The sequence below is a fragment of the Coturnix japonica genome, chromosome 3, assembly GCF_001577835.2.
Source record: "Coturnix japonica isolate 7356 chromosome 3, Coturnix japonica 2.1, whole genome shotgun sequence".
Taxonomy (NCBI): domain Eukaryota; kingdom Metazoa; phylum Chordata; class Aves; order Galliformes; family Phasianidae; genus Coturnix; species Coturnix japonica.
Window position 1 is genome coordinate 6,866,704 of NC_029518.1, and position 14,341 is coordinate 6,881,044.

At 40.0% G+C, this 14,341-nt stretch overlaps 1 long non-coding RNA gene across 3 annotated transcripts in view; it reads left to right on the top strand.

Annotated features, from left to right (window-relative positions):
- Positions 1 to 14,341, top strand: part of LOC107310818 — a 113,165-nt gene that overhangs the window by 36,460 nt on the left and 62,364 nt on the right. For 2 of the 3 annotated variants that reach the window (XR_004306668.1, XR_004306669.1), the window contains exons 5-7: positions 441 to 553; positions 1,037 to 1,105; positions 9,100 to 9,171. This is a non-coding gene — a long non-coding RNA (uncharacterized LOC107310818). The remainder of the gene's footprint in view (positions 1 to 440; positions 554 to 1,036; positions 1,106 to 9,099; positions 9,172 to 14,341) is intronic. The other variant, XR_004306670.1, reaches the window with a different exon arrangement.

Below are 14,341 nucleotides of genomic sequence, written 5' to 3' on the forward strand. Positions count from 1 at the left end.
CCTTCTCTGGTTCTTCCCCTTGGCAGAGCACTTCTCCTCCCTTCCCCTGTGGTTTGTAACCTCCTAACCTGTACATTAGGTGAAGTTGGAGTCATTGTACGCTCAGAATCAGATGACATTCCCTTCATAGTCCACATATGGGTCTCTCAGTATTGTCTGTGACTGGTCAGATTCCTAGAAGCATTTCCACAGTAACGAAGAACTCATCTGAATTCAGCTTTCCCCAGCTGCTTTCTGCCTATTGTCAGAGATAAAAATGGAAAGTATGCTCGAGCTGTAATCAGTGTGATGGTATGAACTTGTGATGAATATAGAATGTCATCCCATTCACCTTCCTACTAAGAGGATACTACAGGAGAGTTTTGTTGAGGATAATTTTAGGTCTTGATAAAGAAACAATCCTTGTATACAGATAATGAGAAAACTGAATTTTCCCACAGATACAAGATGAATAAACAGCATGTGACAGCTATATAAAACTGGAAAAGTTTCTCTTCTGAGAATTGGGACAGTAAAAAAGGTGATATTCACTGGGAGCAGAAGATTGATAATGGTAAGCAAGTGCTTTTAACAGATATGGGCTAACGTGGCAGAGATTTTCATTGGCATCAAGGTGACATAGAGAAAAAGAAATCAACTGTTGCGAAGTGGACAAGATGTGTAATTGAAATTATCAGAGCTAGGACAAAACATAAAGAACTATTCATGCTATTGGACTGCTTGATTGAAGAAGACTGGATCTTTGTAATAAGCTGAGGATTGTTTTCAAGATAAAAGTGAGTCAAATTGTGGTTATGGAGATCAAGCAGTTGATACGTGGTTTCACATAGTTTCACATAATACACTGTGTGTATGGGAAACTGTTGATCACAACCTGAACCTCTGATTAAACCATCTTAGGCAAGTGTTGGGTCAGCAGTGGGAGCACAGGTGAAGGTAATTCAGCTGTGGGTGGGGAAGGGGTGGAGCTTGACTCCACCTCTCCTAGATTTCATTTAAGGGCTGGCCACCACTAAGGCAGCATCTCTTTCTTCAGATTGCTTCTTTGTGGAGTTCTGGTGTCAAGCCTCAATGTTTTCCATCTTGTCTGAAGGCCTCAGAGTTGGTGAGTTTGCCCCATAGATAACCTCTGGCTATCTGTTTACAACTATTATTGTATTATTCCAGCTGTACTATTCTTGTATTATTCTAGCTATGCATAACCATTCTTGCATTATTCCAACTGTATGTTGTGCATGGAGTTTGTTGAATGTCTTTTGTCATATCTGGAGATGTATATTACCAGACGAGTTACAGTGCTTGTTTAATGAAGAATTAAACTGTATCCGCTGTGCTGGTGGAAGCTACCAGCAATGAGAGCAACCCCTTTCCTCCAGCTGATATTAAAAACATTCTTTGATATAATGGGGATTATGCAAATACTATAATTTCTATAAAAGCTTGAAAGTAGGTGAGATGTTCTGCTGCTGTGGCTGCAGAAAATATATTCTTTAAAAAGAAAAACTATGCCTGGCACCATTAAGAGGGTTGGTAGGCTTGAATTCATTTGAGTTTTCTAGCTTGACAGTTTGTGCTACTAATGAGGCAATATTGGGAGTGAAAGCAATTTTTGAGACTTGCTTCATCAGCTATTTTGTGCAGTAATGAATCCCCTCAAAGCTTGGGGCCACAGGATTTGCCTTTTCCTCTCTTTGATTGAATGAAATGCCTAACTCTGGCAATAAAGAAGCTGCAGTTAAAGAACTTGAAGCTCTACAGTTCTGTAACTTTGGGATGTGGAGGGGAAAGAGATTCACTTTTGGGACTCAAATGTACACTCATCCGCATTAAAGCTGTTCAAAAGTGTTTTCCAAGCACTTAACCCTAAAGCAAATGCAGGATAAAATATTCCAAGTAGTATGTTATATATATGTTAAGTGGTATTAAATGGTATGCACAATGCTATCTTTTTTTTTTTTTCCTTCCAAACCTATATTTCTCTTACATTTTCCTCATGCAAATTCTGAAGTGGCACATCCAGTGAAGTGTCATAGAATCATAGACTCCATAGAGTTGGAAAGGATCTCTGAAGGCCACCTCCCCTGCAATGAACAGGGACACCACAGCAGAAACACACTGCCTTGGTGAACCTCATGATGTTCAACACGTCTAAATGCAATATCTTGCACCTGGGTCAAGGCAACCCCCATTACCAATACAATCCTCTGTACCACAATTAGTAATACAACAATTTTCCCTAGTAATTCTTGCCCCAGCCTAGGTCAGAATGGCTGCTTGTCTTTGTGGAGATCCTTTTTTTTGGAGGAGGTCTTTGTCTTGTCTCTGAAGCACAGGTGAGGTCTCGCATGACAGGTGAGGAAGCCCATTTCCTTCACTACTCTAGAGAGGATGTAATGGGTAAAGGTTCATCCTGAAGCTTAAGGGTTCTTGGACTGTCAGTCATGGACAGATTGAGGGCTTACAATTTAATGGACCTGTTGGAGTGTGTCAAGAGGAGGGCCACTAAAATGATCAAGGGGTGGAACACCTCTCCTATGAGAACAGACTGAGAGAGCTGGGGCTGCGCAGCCTGCAGAAGGGAAGGCTCCAAGACAAACTGATGGTAGCCTTCAGTATCTGAAGGGGAGCTATCGTAAAGAAGGAGACAGACTCTTGAGCAGGTTATGTTGTGATGGAACAAGGGGAAATGGTTTCAAGATTAAAGAGGATAGGTTTAGGTTAGTTATAAGGGGGAAGTCTTTCACAGTGAGGGTGGTGAGGCAATCTGGAACAAGCTGCCCGGAGATGTGGTTGGTGCCCTGTCCCTGGACACTTTCAAGGCAAACCTGAATCAGGCCCTGGGCAACCTGATCTAGCTTTGGTGCCCCTGTGCATTGCAGGAGGGTTGGACTAGATTGACCTTTGAAGGCCCCTTCAAACTCTAGGGATTCTGTGATTCTGTAACAATCCTCTGGCTTTATAAAACAAGAGAGTTGCAGCAGGTGGGAGAAGTTTTACGTATGTAATGAATGTAATAATATTGATGAAACTCAGGAGTCATCTCCCATGGAGATGGACTGAATTTTCTGTTGACATTTGCAATACTAAGATCAAGGTAATGAAACTCACAATTTGAAGTTAAAGTTGTCCTCTTGCTTGCAAAATCAAATAAAAATAAAAAAAATCGGGATGCTTTTTCTTCCAGGTTATAGTATCCTGGATATCAGTGCTAAATTTGAAGTTCTTCCACCCAAATAGGTATAAAAGATGTCAGAGAAAATTTTGACATTTATTTTGAGAGAGAAGCTGGGAGCAGAGTTTGGAAGCAGCTCATAATTACTGAGTTCTTACATTGGCAACAGCTGCTTCCCTCTCACCTAAATATTTCTAACTGATGGAACCTGAGGTAGAAACTTCACATGAGAATTTTCAGCCAAAATAGCTTAAATCAGGAGAACAACAAACATAGACAAATCTAATACAGCACTTTATCATGCCTGACAGCATTAATAACTGGCAGAGATATACAGGCAGGGTTCTGCCTAAATATAGCAGCTACTGACTGTGTAGTATTCAGGTTTTCCATGTCAGGATAAAGATGAGCAAAAACAGCCCTTAAAGAAATCAGTTCAACTTCAAAATACAACTTTTCTGCCATGTACTAATTCATGTGGCCATATTTGTGCAGTCTTAAACGAATGTTTAATTTATTTGGACTGTCTCTCAGCTGGTAAGCAATTTTCAGAATCCTTAGGTAGTGTCTTTTTAAGCAAATTGTAGCAAAAGTAATTACTTTGGAGTCTGAAGCGTTTATTGTTGCTTTCTCTCAAGCAATAAGGAGAGCATGCTTTCAAGGGCTGTACTTCCAAGATGTTCGTTTTCAAAATGCAATTACCAAAAGAGAAGCTAAATCAGAGACCCATTCTTCATATTTCTGTTGAGGAGAAACCACCATCATCCTGAGCTTGAGCACAGACCTTCCAAATGACACTGAAATAACACTGAAGTACTCGCACATCCCACTGAGATGGGATGAATATAGATAGCTGTATCGAAGCTTAGCAGTGATTCAGTCCTTTTCACCTAGGTGCTACAGCTGCAGGGTGGAGATGGCAGAACTCATTCTGCTCCTTACCTGGTGACTCTATGCTTCCACAACCCTGTCATTCTCTTAAAATCCTGAAAATATAAGGATGTGCTTTTTCCTCCTGACCTCCCCTCTATCCTCTGTTATGCTGTCTCTCATGAGCTGGTGAGGGGGGGAATTCAAGCTTCATAAATCATAGAGTGGATTGAGTTGGAAGGAATCTTCAAGATCATCCAGTTCCAGTATGTCTCATAAACAATAACTGATGGTCTTTTGTTTGGGATACCACTAGACTTGGCTTTTATATCACACTATTTTAAAGTATTTTCTAACATGAGGAATTTGGTAAAGAAAATCTGAGAAAATGGCACACTCATTTTTGTAATTGAATTGCAATAAACCAAACAAAACCATTGGGCTTGCTGTCACTTCTTCTGTAAGAAGAAAATGGCACAAGGCAGCTAGCATATCTGTTTGCAGGATATGAGCCACAGAGTTAGATTAGTTGATCTGAAAGCCTGAGACACACAAATGACTTTTATCTCTGATGCTTTAGTTCAGCAAAGCATCTACACATGTCCCTAATCTTAAAAACCTTGGACAAAATCATTACTCCACGGAAGTCAATATAATTGAGCTCTGGCTTCTTTGGAGCAAGTACTATATCATCCACTGCATGTACTGGCATTCCTGGCCAAATAGCAACCTGAATACATATAACAAGAAGGGTGCTCTATGTTTTACCTATACTTGGTGAGGTTTGTCTACCTCTAAAATACCTGGTGTGAAAAAATATTTTTTAGTTCATGCTGTCTTGCAAAATTATGAATATTTATATGGCAAGCAGCAGTTAAGAAGAGCCTTTGGTATTGTAAATGAGCTTTGTTTCAATGACTTCAACATGCTTGTGCTGCTTGGGACAACATCTACTCTTTCACATTTTCCCCTGCCCCTTTGCTTCCTGTTGTTTCCCAAGGCTCCTCTCAGCAGGAACAGCAGAGGCTGCGTGATGTCCCTATAAGCAAGGGAAGACAGCACAACATGGTGGTGTGGTTCCAGAAACAAGCAGGTTTCTGGGAGCTCACAGAATAGCTACAGTTGTAAGAGGCCTTGAAGATGATCTAGTTCCAACCCACTGCTGTGCATTTCTTGCTGTTACACTACTCGGTAGGTCCCGGAAGACTGGAGGCTTATATATAGATAATAATTATTGTTATCCTTAATTCATAGAATCATAGGATCAGTGTCATGGAATGGGTTAGGTTAGAAGGGATCTCTAAGACATCTAGTTCCAACCCTTCTGCCGTGAGCAGGGTTGGCTGTTCTAGTCCTTATTGTTATTCTTGAGGGGGATTAAAACTAGCCGAGTATTGAATGGATCCTCTATATGTATAGAGGTGTATTTCTATACTAAATAAATGCTGCTTTGCCCAAATGATAAATCAGTCAGTACTTTCACACTAGACGTGTGAGCGGTTAATGCCAAGAACTTAACGCTCGTGATCCTAATTGCTCCCTAACCCTGGGTGGCTTTCTGATTTGACAGTCACTAATCATAAACAGTCAGCTTAGCTTTCATGTAATTTATTTGTGCTGACTGGGAAAATTGATGTAAAGCAGTAGTTTTTCTTTGTGTAGAATTTTCATCAGAAAAATCCAATATCCTTAATGGTAGATTGCACAGAGCTGTGCAGGAATTGGTCTTGTTAATTATTGTACATTTGGGAAGTTTCCAAAGTCATTTGTTGTATCTGGACCTACTGGAAAGGCCAGTCTGTGTTCTGCATAAGTCCCATCTATGTACATATTCGGTACTTTATTTGCATCACTCTAAGCATTCTTAGAGTGCTGTATGGATTCTGACTTTTTTTTTTTTTTTTTTTTTTTTGTTGTTGTTGTTTTTTTTGTTTTTGGGGTGTTTTTTTTTTTTTTTTGTTTAGTAAAATGGTTCATCTCGGTCACATGGCCATACTTAATCAAGGTTAATAATTACTCTGAAAGCCAGTTCTGTGATAAGGATTATGTAACTGCAATTATCCCTTCATGAAGTATGAAATATGTGCAATAACCACTTAGGTAGCTAAAGCATTTAACATATAGTTGAGAATAATCACGATGTGTGCTGTAGTTCTAATGTAGTTAAGATGAATGAGTTTCTAATATGAAAAGTTCTTGATATATCAAATGAAAGTAGTGGATGAATCAGTCATATTAACTTTCCAGTTTCATTACTCATTCTGTTTCAAGCCTTGGAGCTTCCAGCATCGTCACTGTTCAGTGCCTGACACTCAGCTTCTCTGCATGCTCACCTGATTAAACACAGAGATTGCTGTTTTTTTTTTAAACCACAAAAAGTCACAAGCACAATTTCTGTAAAATCAAATACAGTACAGTGATGTTCATATATTCAGAGCAATGAAATAGCAATAAGTTATGTATGAGTCTGAAAACTGAAGCTTCTTATCTACTGAAGAATATGTGCCTTGTCAATATCTTGCAAATTTAACTGCCTTGCAGTTGCTTTTATTTGATGGTGAAGTATAATTAGCTATAGAAAGGGAAAAAGGCAATCTGCTTCCTGATTTCTTCAACAATGTTGGTTTTTTTGTATATGTATTTTTGTACGTGATGCAACTTCTACCTGTAGCATTTATGAAGCTACTAAGGAATGGATTCCACCCTAGGTGGGTCTTAAGTGTTCTGTGAGATAACTTCTTCAGCTAGCAACAAAAAAATCCAACCCACCCTTTACATAATTCTGTGAACACTGAATTACAGCCTAGTCTGGCTTCTGGTGGGGAATCCCTTCTCCCAGCTATTCTTGCAGGCTACTCATATGGTAACTATATTAACACTAACCAACACTGCATTCCTGCCATGTCTGAGCTGCACAGACCTTCAAGGGCTATTAGTGAAGCACTACAGTAATTCCATAGTTGCTGGAAGGAAACATTGAGTGAGAATACTGCAACTCTTTGCTACTCCAGATGAACACAAACAAGTAGATTCCATTCCCTTGAAATCCTCATGAGTTTCTTAAATTGTCTGAGGCCAATGGTGACTCCAAACATCGCAAAAGTTGACCTCGATGTGCAAAATAAGCACTTCCATAATTTCCCCTTATTTTCCTTGGTGTGATGCCATTTCTTGTTTGAAGTCCTTTCAAATTAGCATATCTGTGAACACAAGAGACTGGTCTTGTGTTGCGTTGTGTGGCACGTTGTAGGAATTTTTGCAGCCATGTTTCTAAGGGTCCTGTGACCATAAAACTGTAACTTGTCAGGCCAACCCCTGGCAAATGTAGTACTGGAACTCCTGGTTTGACTGGCTTAGTTTCAGATTGCTGTCATCTCGGCTGATCATCTGTTTACTTGATTAACCTGGGTTTCTTTTAAGAGTTTGCTTTGTACAGGCTGAACATCAAAATGGAGATAACATTTTTTGTTTAGAATATTTTTAGTGTTATAGGATGTTGAAATTTGTGTTTTATCTTCTGTTATGCTTGAAGGAGACAACAAGGCTCTCTGCTTCTACCTCTTCAGCAGATACCCATCATTTCACTGGCAATTTTGTTCAAAATGATCCCAGTTCATGTTTTTCATCTTGAAGAACACTTTGAAAAGCACAAAATGGGTATGTGCTTTCTCGGAAACAGCACAACATAATAAAGTGAATAAATTTAAGGCAATTAAGTGAGATTAAAAAAACCCAACACAACAACAAAGAAAAACCAGATGGATGTAATCAAATTAATATGGTAACTTCAAAAAGTATAACTGTGCAATTCAGAGTTATATGTGGCTTAGGTTAAGAGATTTGAAAATCAACATTCATTCAGTGTCAGAATTTGTGCTTCCTCTTGATGAAAACTCTGGAAAATAAGGAAGGTTCCTCCTTGAAGCTACTAAAGGACCTTTCTGCTCTACATATTTTGCTGTCAGGCCTCAACTATTCTAAGTGTTTTCCCAGATTTTTAATAGCACTTCAAAGCAGAAAGAAATGCTTCCCAATAGTATTTCAGTGGTTCGGTTGCCATTGTTTCCTACAGCCAGTTGTGGAAAGGATGGACGGGCTGCTAACTTAGATCAAGCTTAACACACTTCAAAACCAAACAAATGGAAACCCATGAAGTCCTCTCTGAACCTTCACCAAGAAAAACACATTGATTTCCATAATGCTCACCACTCTTTTAGTGCTGTGTCATCCACAAAGCCTTGGGCTGCTTCCATCCTCCCTGCTGACCCTGGGCTGATATGAAGACCTCACTCTGCATCACTGGAGAAAACCAATGGACCCCTCTATCTTCAGTATGAGAACGTGACTATATGGCTGTGCCTATGCAGAGATTCACTTAACAACTTCAATTATAATAGATCTGCAGCTGATGGAGTGGGACAGCACCAGTTTTCCTGTCCAGTCAGAGATTGTGGCTGTTGATCTTTTTATTTCCTTGTTCCCATCTTTTGAACCAGCTTTCTTCTGTCCTGAATTCCAGCAAAAGGTTGGCATCTCCAATATTGTCGTAAATTGAAAAGAAAAATGAAAACTGTAGAAAGAACAAGTCAGTTATTGCTTGCATTTTGCATCTCTAGGTCTCTGTGTTTAATGGGACATTTCTAAACAAAATTAATCTCAGATGTCAAAATAAATAAAGAAATAAAAAGTCCAGTTTCAGAGCTTTTTGTTAAACAAGGTCGGAAGTTTCCTCATTCATCTTTCCCTGGAAAAGGTTTCCATGTGAGTGAGCAAAGAAAATAACCTGCCATCACAAGGAAACCTGGAGGCATTACTGACCAGTTTGGATTGTGTATTTGTTGCACACACACACACACACACACAAGACCAGGCATAAGAGCAACATAAATGCACTGTTATGAACTGGCAGATTTTATTCAGTAAGTATCTATACATGTTTACATTCTTTGTCTTCTAACAGTCTATTTCTGAGACTTTAATATGTACAAAGAGTATAAATATTGGGATCTGACTATGTGGTTGCTGTTGACAGTGAGATGTCTTGTCTGTCTTTTCAGGCATTTTAAGCCAACACGATGGCCATGGGCTGCCTCCTCCAGTATCTGCCCTTGTTCTCGTGCTCCTAAGCAGTGAGTATGGCTCCCACCCTATTTGCTTTCAAAGACTTGTCTTGCTCTATGCAATGGTAGAGAGTTTGCTACTGGAAAAAGTTTTGCTCGGGATGAATTGCTTTCCACTGTACTCCTTGTCTGTGAATTCACAGTTCTTAACTTCCCATGGAAAAGCAGCTTTGTGTGTGCAATAAGTCTGTCTGAAGGATGTGGGCTTCAGGGTATTGCTGCACTTCAGGCTTGATCATATACCAATCTGGGCTTTTGACAGCTAGGAAGAATGATGAAATATTGCACATCCTGTGTTGAGAGTTGCTCAAATATATTTGTGCAAATGTTGGTTTGTTGTGTTGTGGGTTTGGGGGATTTGTTTGTTTGTTTTTGTTTTGCTAAGCATCAGATAGAATAGCTTGTTGAATAACTTCAGTGGCTGCATCATAAGTGTGGTCAGCAGGGCAGGAAGGTGCTCCTGCCCTTCTGCTCTGTGCTGTGAGACCTCACCTGGAGCACTGCATCCAGATGTGGAGTGCTCAGTACAGGAGAGATGTGGAGCTGTTGGAGAGTGTCCAGAGAGGGGCCACAAAAATGATCCCAGGGATGGAACATCCCTCTGTAAGGACAGGCTGAGAGCTGGGACTGTACAGCATGGAGAAGGCTCCAGGGAGTCCTGAGAGCAGCCTGTCAGTATCTGAAGATGGGTATAACAAAGAAAGGGGACATACTCGTTAGCACGGTCTGTTGTTATAAGACAAGGGGAAATGGTTTCAAAGCAGAAGAAGGGAGATTAAGAATATAAGAAAGATATAGGATAGATGTGCTGCAGGTTTCTTGCAACAGATATTTCTGGCAAAAGCTTTCTCTGGCTTTTACAATGGCCCAAAATAACATTTCATGGCTGTTTCTTTTGTCTTCACAGTCCTTGCTTTTCTCTGCTTGTTACTCTGGGCTTCCCCTCAGCTGTAAGGCTACAGGTTTTCCTGCTACACAACACACAGGGAAACTCATCAGTTGGGCAGAGTACCAATTTGGCATCAACTTGGGGGCTGGTGTCTTCCTTTGTGTTCTCTCCATTATTAAATGACATCATCTGACTCTCAAAGTCAGCAAATGTTTGAGTTTTAGGTCTGTCACGTTGCCAGCAACCGTACAGCGAGCTTGAGGAGCATCTGGGAGTACAAGATGAAAGGCTGTCTTGCATAATCCAGTGCAATTGCTTTTACAGTCACTGCTCACGTCATTTCCAACACCTGCATAAGGTGTAAATAATTTACCTAAGGGCATTTTCCTGTATTTCGGTCAATATTTTTGCAAAAGGTTCCTTTTTCGTTCCTTTTAAGACACTAACTTCTGTCAATGGTATCAGCTCTAGTTAACACGAGCGCTTATTTTCTTGTTTGAGAACAATTATCCACTTTCTAATCAATTTTTCCATGCTTTTTAATTTGGATTCCTCTGTATGTTTCATCAATGCACAATTTGCTTTAATTTCCATTTCATTAATGAAGAAATTGCATCAGCCAACATGAGAATGGGTCCTGCTGCATCTAATTTTCCAAGTTACAACTTTTACATATACATATACATATAGAGCAGATGCTTAAATTCTCATCAAATCAGGGACATCTTTCTCCTCCTTCTTTCCTCTTCTCCCCATTGCAGAAAAAATGGAAGTGAAGCAGGGTAGAGGAAAAAAAAAACCCACAACAACATCTTGGATTGTTGCCACAGCTGCTTCTCTTTGAATTTGTATTACTCGGGATTAAGCACTGCAGAGCACTTCCATAAATATCTACCCATATTGATTCGTTTTTACCAAAATGTTCAGCTTTCTGCCAAATACTCACAAAAGGGACTCTGGCTGGAACACAGGTTCACAGAAGATGTGTTAGAGGTGAAAGTATCCATGGAAACAAACTTTACTGCAGATGTTCAGATATTCTTCGCTCAGCCCAACGAGAGGAAGCAGTACTGTCCAATCTGTAGCTGAAGATTCACAGCTAAAGAGCATGGCCTTAGCTCTGTTAAATGCCAGTCTCAGAACAAACTATTGGCAGATTCAACAGGTTGTCTGTTCTGGACAAGTGCTGTTGAATAATTGTGGTAAATTAATAGATTTGCTACCCTCTTTTGTCTTTGTAGAAACAGAAGACAAACCTTTTCTGAAAGGTTTTGCATTCTCAAGCTTTATCTTCATCTCAATTTCTTCTTCTTTTTTATTTTTTGCCCTTCTGAAAGCAGCTGTGTTAAATACTTTTGTTAACCTTCACCATCTTTCCTGATCCTGAATCTGTATTAATTGACAGCAATGACTGCAGCCAAACCCTGCCTGCCTGCCTAAGTCGGGTAGTTCCACTTCATAGCAGCACACAATTAGGGATATTATAGATGGGATTAGACAGACAGACATATGAGAAGGAAGTAGGATTCAGCTACTCAGCATGTCCCTCATAATCCAGCCCTCAAGAAATTCTTCCAAGTATAAAAACAAACAAGAAACACCAGAAGATCTTTCTATCTTATTTTTCTCCATATTTGTATTCAGCCACTTTAGTATCTGCACGGATTTGTAAAGGTCTAAGTGCTTACCAGGTGCTTCTCAAAGCATACTCTTTTGCTGTGAGCTATGCTGATACAGGCAATTTAAAGCTCTCATTTACAAAGCCAAGTCTGCTGTTCATTTGAAAATCTGGCTTTTTACTCACTGGTTTTTATTTCTAGGTATTTTATGATTCCTATGAGGATATTATTTGCATCTGATAGAAAAGTTTAGGCTGGATATTAGGAGGAAGTTTGTATCCAGAGTGATGACACACTGGAACAGGTTGCCAAAGGAGGCTGTGGATGCCCCAACCCCGCAGGCATTCAAGGCCAGGCTGGATGTGGCTCTGGGCAGCCTGGGCTGCTGGTTGGTGACCCTGCACACAGCAGGGGGTTGGAATGAGATGAGCACTGTGAGCCTTTGCAACCCAGGTCATTTGGTGATTCTATGAAAACTGAATGCTTTGTTGAATTTTCCCTTCAAAATGAAGCTAACTTGGAGTAAGTGGAGACTTTCCAGTTAGATCAAAAGTTGTCAAAGGGAACTGTGAGGTGACAGCAGAGGAGCTGGCCAGGTGGTCACCCCTTCATCTCTTTCTTTGGTTCATATCCCTCATTTGGTAGCCAAAAACAGCTGACCATTTATGAAGAATGTTATTGGTTTTAGTAAGTGTTAATCAGGCAACACGTCAGTATAGATATAAGAACAGAATGTTTTGTGTGCTGAGGAATGACAGTGTAACTGGTAGATCTCTAAAACTCTCTTTTTCATAAAGGTGTCATACATGATAAAGGCTTCTCAGATTGTTTTTGTTTTTTCTCCAGTTCCCATCTTGATTGCTTCACTCCAGAGTTCAGTTTTGTGCAGAAGTCTGTATGATGTGCTCTTATTGTACAGTGCTTGTTACAAGCCAAAGTTTTCACCAATGAGAGTCCAGTGAGCAGTTTCAGACTGCTTTAATTGTGTGTGGGTTGAGTCCCAGGAGCCACACTGGGCACCTGCAGAATATAACACAAGAGGTTCTTGCCAATTACAGTTCTTCCTTTTAATGGGACCTGGAAAATTCAGTGGGTTTTGGCTGACAACAGTTAGTAGAGCTTTTTAACTTTGTTCCTTCAGTTTAACCCATCAGCTTGATAATGGTAGGAGTCAGTGTTTTAGAGAGGAATTCTGCGTTGTGTTTTAGTCTGTGGCAATTAGTTTAGGTTTTGTTTTGTTCTGTGGTTGTTGTTGCTGTTGTTTTGTTTTTTTCTTTAATTTTAAAGTTCTTAAAATGTAGCTGCAGGCTCTTTGTCTGAACTGAACAGTTATTTTTCTATCAAAGAGACCCATTTCCTCCTCAAAATTACTTTCATTTAACTTTTGAAGCAATATTAGTTTGGGGATGATCAATTATGACTTTCTAATGTTACTCTGAGGCTACTGTAATCTCATAATTGTCTTCCATGGGCAATGTCCCCATAGGCCATGATCATTCAGCTGGTAAAATAAATGTGCTCCTTTTGACATTAGGCATGAAATACATTCCTGGGAATTCAGGGGGATGGAAAAAAAAATGTCAGCTGTGAGCAACCAGGGAGTACTGCACCTCTGTCAGAGCTTCTACTTGAAAAGCAGAGGTATTCCCTCTAGGCATGAACCAGATCAGTGTGTTATGAGCAGCCACAGTGAGCTGTATAGATTTATGTGGGAGCATACAGTAGTAGGCTGGCATTTGGTAGAACCAAGTGTGTTGAAAGAGTAGGGAAAACTGATTACAAATTCATGTGAAATGTAATGAATAGGAAGATGCATCCCTCAAGGACTGTATTTAGTCAGCTATTGAAATTGTTCCTAGGTAGTTAAAAACAATATTAATAATGCTGGCATTCTCATAGTCTGGTGAGATTGCGAGCAAGCAACTTACATTATGAAGAACTGAGAAGTGTTGCCACTGGTCACCGTATTTTAGTAATTATTACAGTAGTTAGTGGTACTGCTCTGTGTCTATAGGTCCCACTATTTTAGTTAGCTGGAGTGTTGGCAGAAATTAATGAAAGAAAAATGCTCATTGGTGTAGATTGCTCATAACCAGTTCAAGAGAAAGCAGGGAATCATGATAGAATGGAAGTCTGTGGCAGGCAGAAACTTTCTCTTTGTCATTTGTAACTGGTATTGTTGTCAGCCTCTTTTCTTTGTTTCTAACTGCAATTGTGTAACTTTTTTGACATTGCTAGCAGGAAGTAACTCTCTGAGGTAATTTTCATTTGGAGTTTGCTATTGCTCTGTCAGACAGAAGGAAACTCATGTGCCCAAAAGCTGCATCTGCCAGTCTAATGGAGGTTCACCCACTCCCTCTAGCCATGTTTTAACAGGAGAAAAATGGTTAAAGATACTTCTTTATGGGGAAAAGTCCACTCTACTTCTTTGGAAAGTTAGGTACAAAGATGCATTTTTAACTTACTAAGCCTAAAGTAAAGGGTGGCCAAATCAGCCATCGGTCACTTTGACCTGAGAGACTTGTGCCTGACATGACCTTGGGAATCAGAGTTTTTGGGGAAAACAGTGCTCAGCATCCTTAAAGAGACTGACAGTGGGGATGCTGGGGATAGTAACTTCCAAGATCAGTCGTGAAGAAGTGCCTGTGATTGTGTTTATAATGCTTATGCA